The sequence below is a fragment of the Arachis ipaensis genome, chromosome B10, assembly GCF_059453495.1.
Source record: "Arachis ipaensis isolate K30076 ecotype BB chromosome B10, ASM5945349v1, whole genome shotgun sequence".
Classification (NCBI taxonomy): domain Eukaryota; kingdom Viridiplantae; phylum Streptophyta; class Magnoliopsida; order Fabales; family Fabaceae; genus Arachis; species Arachis ipaensis.
The window spans coordinates 104,867,620-104,878,443 of NC_142435.1; the positions used below are offsets into that span (position 1 = coordinate 104,867,620).

At 39.5% G+C, this 10,824-nt stretch overlaps 1 non-coding gene across 1 annotated transcript; it reads right to left on the reverse strand.

The window, feature by feature from the left end:
- Window positions 1–3,339: 3,339 nt before the first annotated feature.
- Window positions 3,340–3,447, reverse strand: LOC148581174 (small nucleolar RNA R71). Its single transcript, XR_015895764.1, has one exon. It is a non-coding gene; the product is annotated as a small nucleolar RNA R71 (small nucleolar RNA).
- Between the last annotated feature and the right edge of the window lie 7,377 nt (window positions 3,448–10,824).

A 10,824-nucleotide genomic window follows, 5' to 3' on the forward strand; every position in this document is an offset into this window, starting at 1 on the left:
GTACTACTGTTTTCTATTCAATTCATCTTATTTCGCTTCTAAGATATCCATTCGCACCCAAGAACGTGATGAAGGTGATGATTATGTGTGACGCTCATCACCATCTCCCCTACGAATGCGTGCCTGACAAACACTTCTGTTCTACATGAAATAAGCTAGAATGAATATCTCTTAGATCTCCTAACCAGAATCTTCGTGGCGTAAGCTAGAATGATGGCGGCATTCAAGAGAATCCGGAAGGTCTAAACCTTGTCTGTTTTATTCTGAGTAGGATTCAATGATTGAATGACTGTGACGAGCTTCAAACTCGCGATTGTTGGGCGTAAGTGACAGACGCAAAAGGAGGGTGAATCCTATTCCAGCATGATCAAGAACCGACAGATGAATAGCCGTGCCGTGACAGGGTGCGTGAGCATATTATTCACTGAGAGGAGGGGATGTAGCCACTGACAACGGTGATGCCCTTGCATAAAGCCAGCCATGGAAAGGAGTAAGACTGATTGGATGAAGATAGCAGGAAAGCAGAGGTTCAGAGGAACGAAAAGCATCTCCATTCGCTTATCTGAAATTCCTACCAATGATTTACATAAGTATCTCTATCCCTATTTTATTATTCATTATTCGAAAACCATATCACTGTTTTATATCTGCCTGACTGAGATTTACAAGGTGACCATAGCTTGCTTCATACCAACAATCTCCGTGGGATTCGACCCTTACTCACGTAAGGTATTACTTGGACGACCCAGTGCACTTGCTGGTTAGTTGTATCGAAGTTGTGACAATTATGAATTAAGATCAGAGCACCAAGCTTTGGAGCCATTACCAGGATTTGTTCGAGCCTGGAGATCACAGTTTCGTGCACCAAGTTTTTGGCGCCGTTGCCGGGGATTGTTTGAGTTTGGACAACTGACGGTTCATCTTGTTGCTCAGATTAGGTAATTTTCTTTTTGTTTTCTTTTCAAAAATTTTTCAAAAATAATTCTAAAAAATTTTCTCATCTGTTTTCGAAAAAAAAAATAAAAATGTTTTCAAAAATTTTATTCAAAATTTCTAAGAATGAATTCTAGTGTTTCATGAAGCATGTGAAGCCTGGCTGGCTGCAAAGCCATGTCTAAATTCTTTTGGACTGAGGCTTCCTAATCATCATCACAAGAGCAAGTTAGTTGTTGCCAATAAAATTTGCTGTTGTATGCATGAGAGGTATCTGCTGAAGCTTGGCTGGCCATTGGCCATGTCTAGTATTTTGGACCGGAGCTTTCATTGAAAGCTTGGCTGGCTAGTGAGCCATGTCTAATTCCTGGACTGAAGCTTTAGACTAAGAATGCAAGATTCCTGGAATTCATATTAAAAATTTTGGAATCCTTATTTTTTTTTTTCAATTAATTTTTGAAAAATCCAAAAAAATTAGAAAATCATAAAAATCAAAAATATTTTTGTGTTTCTTGTTTGAGTCTTGAGTCATATCATAAGTTTGGTGTCAATTGCATGTGCATCTTACATTTTTCGAAAATTTCATGCATTCATAGTGTTCTTCATGATCTTCAAGTTGTTCTTGGTAAGTCTTCTTGTTTGATCTTGATGATTTTTTTTGTTTTGTGTTGTATGTTGTTTTTCATATGCATTCTTGAATTCTTAGTGTCTAAGCATTAAAGAATTCTAAGTTTGGTGTCTTGCATGTTTTCTTTGCATTAAAAATTTTTCAAAATTATGTCTATGATGTTCATCTTGACATTCATAGTGTTCTTGGTGTTCATCTTGACATTCATAGCATTCTTGCATGCATTCATTGTTTTGATCTAAAAATTTCATGCATTGCATCTTTTTAGTGTTTTTCTCTTGCATCAAAAAAAAAATTCAAAAAAAAAATATATCTTTCCCTTTTTCTCTCATCAAATTCGAAAATTTGGATTGACTTTTTCAAAAATTTTTAAAATCAAATTGTTTCTCATGAGTCAAATCAAATTTTCAATTTGAAAATCTTATCTTTTTCAAAATCTTTTTCAAAAATCAAATCTTTTTCAAAAATTCTTAGTTATTTTCGAAAATTCCAAAAATATTTTTCAAAAATCTTTTTCTTATCTTTATACCAAATTTTCGAAAATAACATAATCAATTAATGTTTTGATTCAAAAATTTGAAGTTTGTTACTTGCTTGTTAAGAAAGATTCAAACTTTAAGTTCTAGAATCATATCTTGTGATTTCTTATGAATCAAGTCATTAATTGTGATTTTAAAAATCAAATCTTTTTCAAAAACTAATTCCTATCATATCTTTTCAAAAATATCTTCTTATCTTATCTTTTTCAAAAATATCTTTTCAAAATATCTTTCCTAACCTCCTAACTTCTTATCTTTTCAAAATTTGTTTCAACTAACTAACTAACTTTTTGTTCGTTTCTTAACTTTTTCAAAACTACCTAACTAACTCTCTCTCTCTCTAAATTTCGAAAATATCTTCCCTCTTTTTCAAAAATTTCTTTTTTTATTAACTAATTATTTTTATTTTTTAATTAAAAAAAATTTCGAAAAAAAATTACTAACCTTTTTCAAAAACTATTTTCAAAAATCACTAACTCTTTTTCAAAAATTGTTTTCGAAAATTCACTTCCCCCTCTCATCTTCTTCTATTTGTTTATTGATATACTAACATCTTTCCTTCAACTCTCCAAAATCCGAACCCCCTCTCTCTCTGAGTTCAGATTTTCTTCCCTTCTTTTCTTCTACTAACACAAGGATCCCTATACTGTGGTATAAAGGATCTCTATTATTATTATTATTTTTCTGTGCCCTCTTCTTTGTCATATGAGCAGGAGCAAGGACAAGAACATTCTTGTTGAAGCAGATCCAGAACCTGAAAGGACTCTGAAGAGAAAATTAAGAGAAGCTAAATTACAACAATCCAGAGATAACCTTTCAGAAATTTTCGAACAGGAAGAGGAGATGGCAGCCGAAAATAATAATAATGTAAGGAAGATGCTTGGTGACTTTACTGCACCTAATTCCAATTTACATGGAAGAAGCATCTCCATTCCTGCCATTGGAGCAAACAACTTTGAGCTGAAACCTCAATTAGTTTCTCTGATGCAGCAGAACTGCAAGTTTCATGGACTTCCATCTGAAGATCCTTTTCAGTTCTTAACTGAATTCTTGCAGATATGTGATACTGTTAAGACTAATGGAGTAGATCCTGAAGTCTACAGGCTCATGCTTTTCCCTTTTGCTGTAAGAGACAGAGCTAGATTATGGTTGGATTCTCAACCTAAAGACAGCCTGAACTCTTGGGATAAGCTGGTCACGGCTTTCTTAGCCAAGTACTTTCCTCCTCAAAAGCTGAGAAAGCTTAGAGCTGATGTTCAAACCTTCAGACAGAAAGAAGGTGAATCCCTCTATGAAGCTTGGGAAAGATACAAACAGTTGACCAAAAAGTGTCCTTCTGACATGCTTTCAGAATGGACCATCCTGGATATATTCTATGATGGTTTATCTGAGCTATCAAAGATGTCACTGGACACTTCTGCAGGTGGATCCATTCACCTAAAGAAAACGCCTGCAGAAGCTCAAGAATTCATTGACATGGTTGCTAATAACCAGTTCATGTACACTTCTGAAAGGAATCCTGTGAGTAATGGGACGCCTATGAAGAAGGGAGTTCTTGAAGTTGATACTCTGAATGCCATATTGGCTCAGAATAAAATATTGACTCAGCAAGTCAATATGATTTCTCAGAGTCTGCATGGAATGCAAGCTGCATCCAACAGTACTCAAGAGGCATCTTCTAAAGAAGAAGCTTATGATCCTGAAAACCCTGCAATAGCAGAGGTAAATTATTTAGGTGAACCTTATGGAAACACCTATAACTCAACATGGAGAAATCATCCAAATTTCTCATGGAAGGATCAAAAGCCCCAACAAGGCTTTAATAATGGTGGAAGAAACAGGTTTAGCAATAGCAAACCTTTTCCATCATCAACTCAGCAACAGACAGAGAACTCTGAACAAAATGCCTCTAATTTAGCAAATCTAGTCTCTGATCTATCTAAGGCCACTGTAAGTTTCATGAATGAAACAAGGTCTTCCATTAGAAATCTGGAAGCACAAGTGGGCCAGCTGAGTAAAAGGATCACTGAAATCCCTCCTAGTACTCTCCCAAGCAATACAGAAGAGAACCCAAAAGGAGAGTGCAAGGCCATTGACATAAGCGCCATGGCCGAACCTGAGAGGAGAGGAGAGGACGTGAATCCCAAGGAGGAAGACCTCCAGGGACGTCCAGTGATCAATAAGGAGCTTCCCTCTGGGGAACCAAAGGACTCTGAGGCTCATCTAGAGACCATAGAGATTCCATTGAACCTCCTTATACCCTTCATGAGCTCTGATGAGTATTCCTCTTCTGAAGAGAATGAGGATGTTACTGAAGAGCAAATTGCCAAGTTTCTTGGTGCAATCATGAAGCTGAATGCCAAATTATTTGACATTGATGCTTGGGAAGTTGAACCTCCCTTGTTCATCAATGAACTAAGTGATCTGGATCAACTGACATTGCCTCAGAAGAGACAGGATCCTGGAAAGTTCATAATACCCTGTACCATAGGCACCATGATCTTTAGGGCTCTGTGTGACCTTGGTTCAGGGATAAACCTCATGCCCCTCTCTGTAATAGAGAAACTGGGAATCTATGGGGTGCAAGCTGCTAAAATCTCACTGGAGATAGCAGACAGCTCAAGAAAACAGGCTTATGGACAAGTAGAAGATGTATTAGTAAAGGTTGAGGGCCTTTACATACCTACTGATTTCATAGTCCTGGATACTGGAAAGGAAGAGGATGAATCCATCATCCTAGGAAGACCTTTCCTGGCCACAGCAAGAGCTGTGATTGATGTTGACAGAGGTGAAATAGTCCTTCAATGGAATGAGGACTCCCTTGTGTTTAAGACTCAAGGATCTCCCTCTGCAACCATGAAGAGGAAGCAGAAAAAGCTTCTCTCAAAGCAGAGTCAACCAGAGCCCCCACAGTCAAACTTTAAGTTTGGTGTTGGGAGGCCACAACCAAACTCTAAGTTTGGTGTTGAACTCCCATATCCAAACTCTAAGTTTGGTGTTGGAGAGTCTCAACAAAGCTCTGCACATCTGTGAGGCTCCATGAGAGCCCACTGTCAAGCTATTGACATTAAAGAAGCGCTTGTTGGGAGGCAACCCAATGTTTATCTAATTCTTATTTTTATTGTTTTTCATGTTTTCTTAGGTTCATGATCATGTGGAGTCACAAAATAAACAAAAAAATCAAAAACGGAATCAAAAACTGCAGAAGGAAAATCACACCCTGGAGGAGCATCTGTCTGGCGTTCAAACGCCAGAACAGAGCATAGTTCTGGTGCTGAACGCCCAGAATGGGAGCATCCTGGCGCTGAACGCCCAGAACAAGCATGGTTCTGGCGTTCAACGCCAGAAATGGCAGCAAAGGGGCGTTGAACGCCCAAAATGGGCACCAACCTGGCGCTGAACGCCCAGAGTTGGGTACAAAGGCATTTTTACATGCCTAATGGTGCAGGGATGTAAATTCCTTGAACACCTCAGGATCTGTGGACCCCACAGAATCCACTCAGGATCTGTGGACCCTACAGGATCCCCACCTACCTCCACTCACCTCTTCTCACCACTCTCTTTCACACAACCCCATAAACACTCTTCCCCAAAAACCCTTCACCAATCACCTCAAACTCTCTTTCCCATCACCTCTTCACCACTCACATCCATCCACTCTTCCCCATAAACCTACCTCATAAACTCCACCTACCTTCAAAATTCAAAACCAATTTCCCACCCAAACCCACCCATATGGCCGAACCAATACCCCCCTCCCTTCCCTATATAAAGACCTCCATTCCTCATCAAATTCACACAACACACCCCTCTACACTCTCCTTGGCCGAAACCTCATCTCCCTCTCCCTCTCCATATTTCTTCTTCTTCTTCTTCTATTTCTTTTGTTTATTGCTCGAGGGCGAGCAATATTCTAAGTTTGGTGTGGTAAAAGCATAGCTTTTTTGTTTTTCCATTACCATTGATGGCACCCAAGACCGGAGAATCCTCTAGAAGAGGGAAAGGGAAGACAAAAGCTTCCACATCCGAGTCATGGGAGATGGAAAGGTTCATCTCCAAAGCCCATCAAGACCACTTCTATGATGTTGTGGCCAAGAAAAAGGTGATCCCTGAGGTCCCTTTTAAACTCAAAAGAAATGAGTATCCGAAGATCCGACATGAAATTCAAAGAAGAGGTTGGGAAGTTCTAACAAATCCCATCCAACAAGTCGGCATCCTAATGGTTCAAGAGTTCTATGCCAATGCATGGATCACCAAGAACCATGATCAAAGTAAGAACCCGGATCCAAAGAACTATGTTACAATGGTTCGGGGGAAATACTTAGATTTTAGTCCGGAAAATGTGAGGTTGGCGTTCAACTTGCCATACATGGAAGAGAACACACGCCCCTACACAAGGAGAGTCAACTTTGATCAAAGGTTGGACCAAGTCCTTATGGACATATGTGTAGAAGGAGCTCAATGGAAGATTGACTCCAAAGGCAAGCCGGTTCAACTAAGAAGATTGGACCTCAAGCCTATAGCTAGAGGATGGTTGGAGTTTATTCAATGCTCAATCATTCCCACTAGCAACCGGTCTGAAGTTACTATAGACCGGGCCATCATGATCCATAGCATCATGATTGGAGAAGAGGTGGAAGTTCATGAGATTATACCTCAAGAACTCTACAAGGTGGCTGACAAGTCCTCCACTATGGCAAGGTTAGTCTTTCCTCACCTCATTTGCCACCTATGCAATTCAGCTGGGATTGACATAGAGGGAGATATCCTCATCAAAGAGGACAAGCCCATCACTAAGAAAAAGATGGAGCAAGCAAGAGAGCCCAGTCATGGAGCTCAAGAGGCGCAAGAAGCTCATCACCATGAGATCCCTGAGATGCCTCAAATGCACTTTCCTCCACAAAACTATTGGGAGCACATCAACACCTCCCTAGAAGAATTGAGTTCCAATATGGGACAACTAAGGGTGGAACATCAAGAGCACTCCATCATGCTTCATGAAATAAGAGAAGATCAAAAAGCAATGAGGGAGGAGCAACAAAGACAAGGAAGAGACATAGAAGAGCTCAAGGACATCATTGGTTCCTCAAGAAGGAAACGCCACCATCACTAAGGTGGATTCATTCCTTGTTCTTGCTTTCTCTGTTTTTCGTTTTCTATGTTATGTGCTTATCTATGTTTGTGCCTTCATTACATGATCATTAGTAGTTAGTAACTATGTCTTAAAGTTATGAATGTCCTATGAATCCATCACCTCTCTTAAATAAAAACTGTTTTAATTCAAAAGAACAAGAAGTACATGAGTTTCGAATTTATCCTTGAACTTAGCTTAATTATATTGATGTGGTGACAATGCTTCTTGTTTTCTGAATGTATGCTTGAACAGTGCATATGTCTTTTGAAGTTGTTGTTTAAGAATGTTAAATATGTTGGTTCTTGAAAGAATGATGACTAGGAGACATGTTATTTGATAATCTGAAAAATCATAAAAATGATTCTTGAAGCAAGAAAAAGCAACAAAAAACAAAGCTTGCAGAAAAAAAAAAGAAGAAAAAAAAATATAAATAGGAAAAAAAATAAAAAAAAAATAGAAAGAAAAAGAAAAAGCAAGCAGAAAAAGCCAATAACCCTTAAAACCAAAAGGCAAGGGCAATAAAAAAGATCCCAAGGCTTTGAGCATCAGTGGATAGGAGGGCCTAAAGGAATAAAATCCTGGTCTAAGTGGCTAAACCAAGCTGTCCCTAACCATGTGCTTGTGGCGTGTAGGTGTCAAGTGAAAACTTGAGACTGAGCGGTTAAAGTCAAGGTCCAAAGCAAACAAAGAGTGTGCTTAAGAACCCTGGACACCTCTAATTGGGGACTTTAGCAAAGCTGAGTCACAATCTGAAAAGGTTCACCCAATTATGTGTCTGTGGCATTTATGTATCCGGTAGTAATACTGGAAAACAAAGTGCTTAGGGCCACGGCCAAGACTCATAAAGAAGCTGTGTTCAAGAATCATCATACTGAACTAGGAGAGTCAATAACACTATTCGAAATCTGAAATTCCTATAGATGCCAATCATTCTGAACCTCAATGGATAAAGTGAGATGCCAAAACTATTCAAGAGGCAAAAAGCTATAAGTCCCGCTCATATGATTGGAGCTCTGTTTCATTGATAGTTTGGAATTTATAGTATATTCTCTTCTTTTTATCCTATTTGATTTTCAGTTGCTTGGGGACAAGCAACAATTTAAGTTTGGTGTTGTGATGAGCGGATAATTTATACGCTTTTTGACACTGTTTTTAGTAGGATCTAGTTACTTTTAGGGATGTTTTCATCAGTTTTTATGTTAAATTCACATTTCTGGACTATACTATGAGTTTGTGTGTTTTTCCGTGATTTCAGGTATTTTCTGGCTGAAATTGAGGGACTTGAGCAGAAATCAGATTCAGAGGTTGAAGAAGGACTGCTGATGCTGTTGGATTCTGACCTCCCTGCACTCAAAGTGGATTTTCGGGAGCTACAGAACTCGAAATGGCGCTCTTCCAATTGCGTTGGAAAGTAGACATCCAGGGCTTTCCAGAAATATATAATAGTCCATACTTTGGCCAAGAATTGACGACGTAAACTGGCGTTCAACGCCAGCTTTCTACCCAAATCTGGCGTCCAGCGCCAGAAAAGGATCCAAAACCAGAGTTGAACGCCCAAACTGGCACAAAAACTGGCGTTCAACTCCACAAATGGCCTCTGCACGTGCAACACTCAAGCTCAGCCCAAACACACACCAAGTGGGCCCAGGAAGTGGATTTATGCATCAATTACTTACTCATGTAAACCCTAGTGACTAGTTTATTATAAATAGGACCTCTTACCAGTCTTTTAGACCATCTTTGGTCTCAGTTTTATTCCATTGTTCATCTTAGGAGACTATTGATCTCGTTTAGGGGGCTGGCCATCTCGGCCATGCCTGGACCTTTCACTTATGTATTTTCAACGGTAGAGTTTCTACACTCCATAGATTAAGGTGTGGAGCTCTGCTGTTCCTCAAAGATTAATGAAAGTACTACTGTTTTCTATTCAATTCATCTTATTTCGCTTCTAAGATATCCATTCGCACCCAAGAACGTGATGAAGGTGATGATTATGTGTGACGCTCATCACCATCTCCCCTACGAATGCGTGCCTGACAAACACTTCTGTTCTACATGAAATAAGCTAGAATGAATATCTCTTAGATCTCCTAACCAGAATCTTCGTGGCGTAAGCTAGAATGATGGCGGCATTCAAGAGAATCCGGAAGGTCTAAACCTTGTCTGTGGTATTCTGAGTAGGATTCAATGATTGAATGACTGTGACGAGCTTCAAACTCGCGATTGTTGGGCGTTAGTGACAGACGCAAAAGGAGGGTGAATCCTATTCCAGCATGATCGAGAACCGACAGATGAATAGCCGTGCCGTGACAGGGTGCGTGAGCATATTATTCACTGAGAGGAGGGGATGTAGCCACTGACAACGGTGATGCCCTTGCATAAAGCCAGCCATGGAAAGGAGTAAGACTGATTGGATGAAGATAGCAGGAAAGCAGAGGTTCAGAGGAACGAAAAGCATCTCCATTCGCTTATCTGAAATTCCTACCAATGATTTACATAAGTATCTCTATCCCTATTTTATTATTCATTATTCGAAAACCATATCACTGTTTTATATCTGCCTGACTGAGATTTACAAGGTGACCATAGCTTGCTTCATACCAACAATCCCCGTGGGATTTGACCCTTACTCACGTAAGGTATTACTTGGACGACCCAGTGCACTTGCTGGTTAGTTGTATCGAAGTTGTGACAATTATGAATTAAGATCAGAGCACCAAGCTTTGGAGCCATTACCAGGATTTGTTCGAGCCTGGAGATCACAATTTCGTGCACCACTACTCACACAGTGTAAATAATAAATCCATAGCATATGAAAGGGAATTAAAAGAAGACATGATTATTGGAATTGAAATTAAATTAAAAAGAAATAATCCTTGCATTAAATAATCATAAAAGTATCTGAATGATAAAATTGAACAAAGCAAAGAACATGGAAGAATGAAAACCAAGTTAAGAAAACAAACTAGAATGATGAAGTCTTGATGAGGAAATAACTCTTCTCAATGTTCTAATGCTAAGACCAATTGAAAATTAAAATTCTAAAAACCTAGAGAGAAAAATCTAAGAGAGTAAAACTAGATCTAAAAATTGTCTCCGAATGAATGTGTTATTTGTTTTTGCATGTTCTCTAACTCTAGTCTGCTGTTCCGGGCCGAAAACTGGGCCGAAATATGGTCCAAAATCGCCCCCAACGAATTCTGCAGATTATGCAGATCGCACATGTCACGCGATCGCGTCATCCATGCGGACGCGTCATTCGCGCTTTTCCTCGCCACGCGTTCGCGTCGTCCACGCTACCGCGTCGCCAGAACTTTTCCAATCTGCGCGGCCGCGTGTGCCATGCGGACGCGTCGCTGCGATTTGCTCTCCTTCGCGCGGTCGCGTGAGCCATGCGACCGCGTCACTTCTCGCTGGTTATCTCCTCAAATTCTTGTGTTCCTTCCATTTTTGCTAGCTTCCTTTCCAATCTCCAACTCATTTATGCCCTGTAAAGTCTGAAACACTCAACACACAGATCACGGCATCGAATGGAATAAAGGAGAATTAAAAATAAATAATTAAAGTCTCTAGGAAGCAGTTTTCAAACA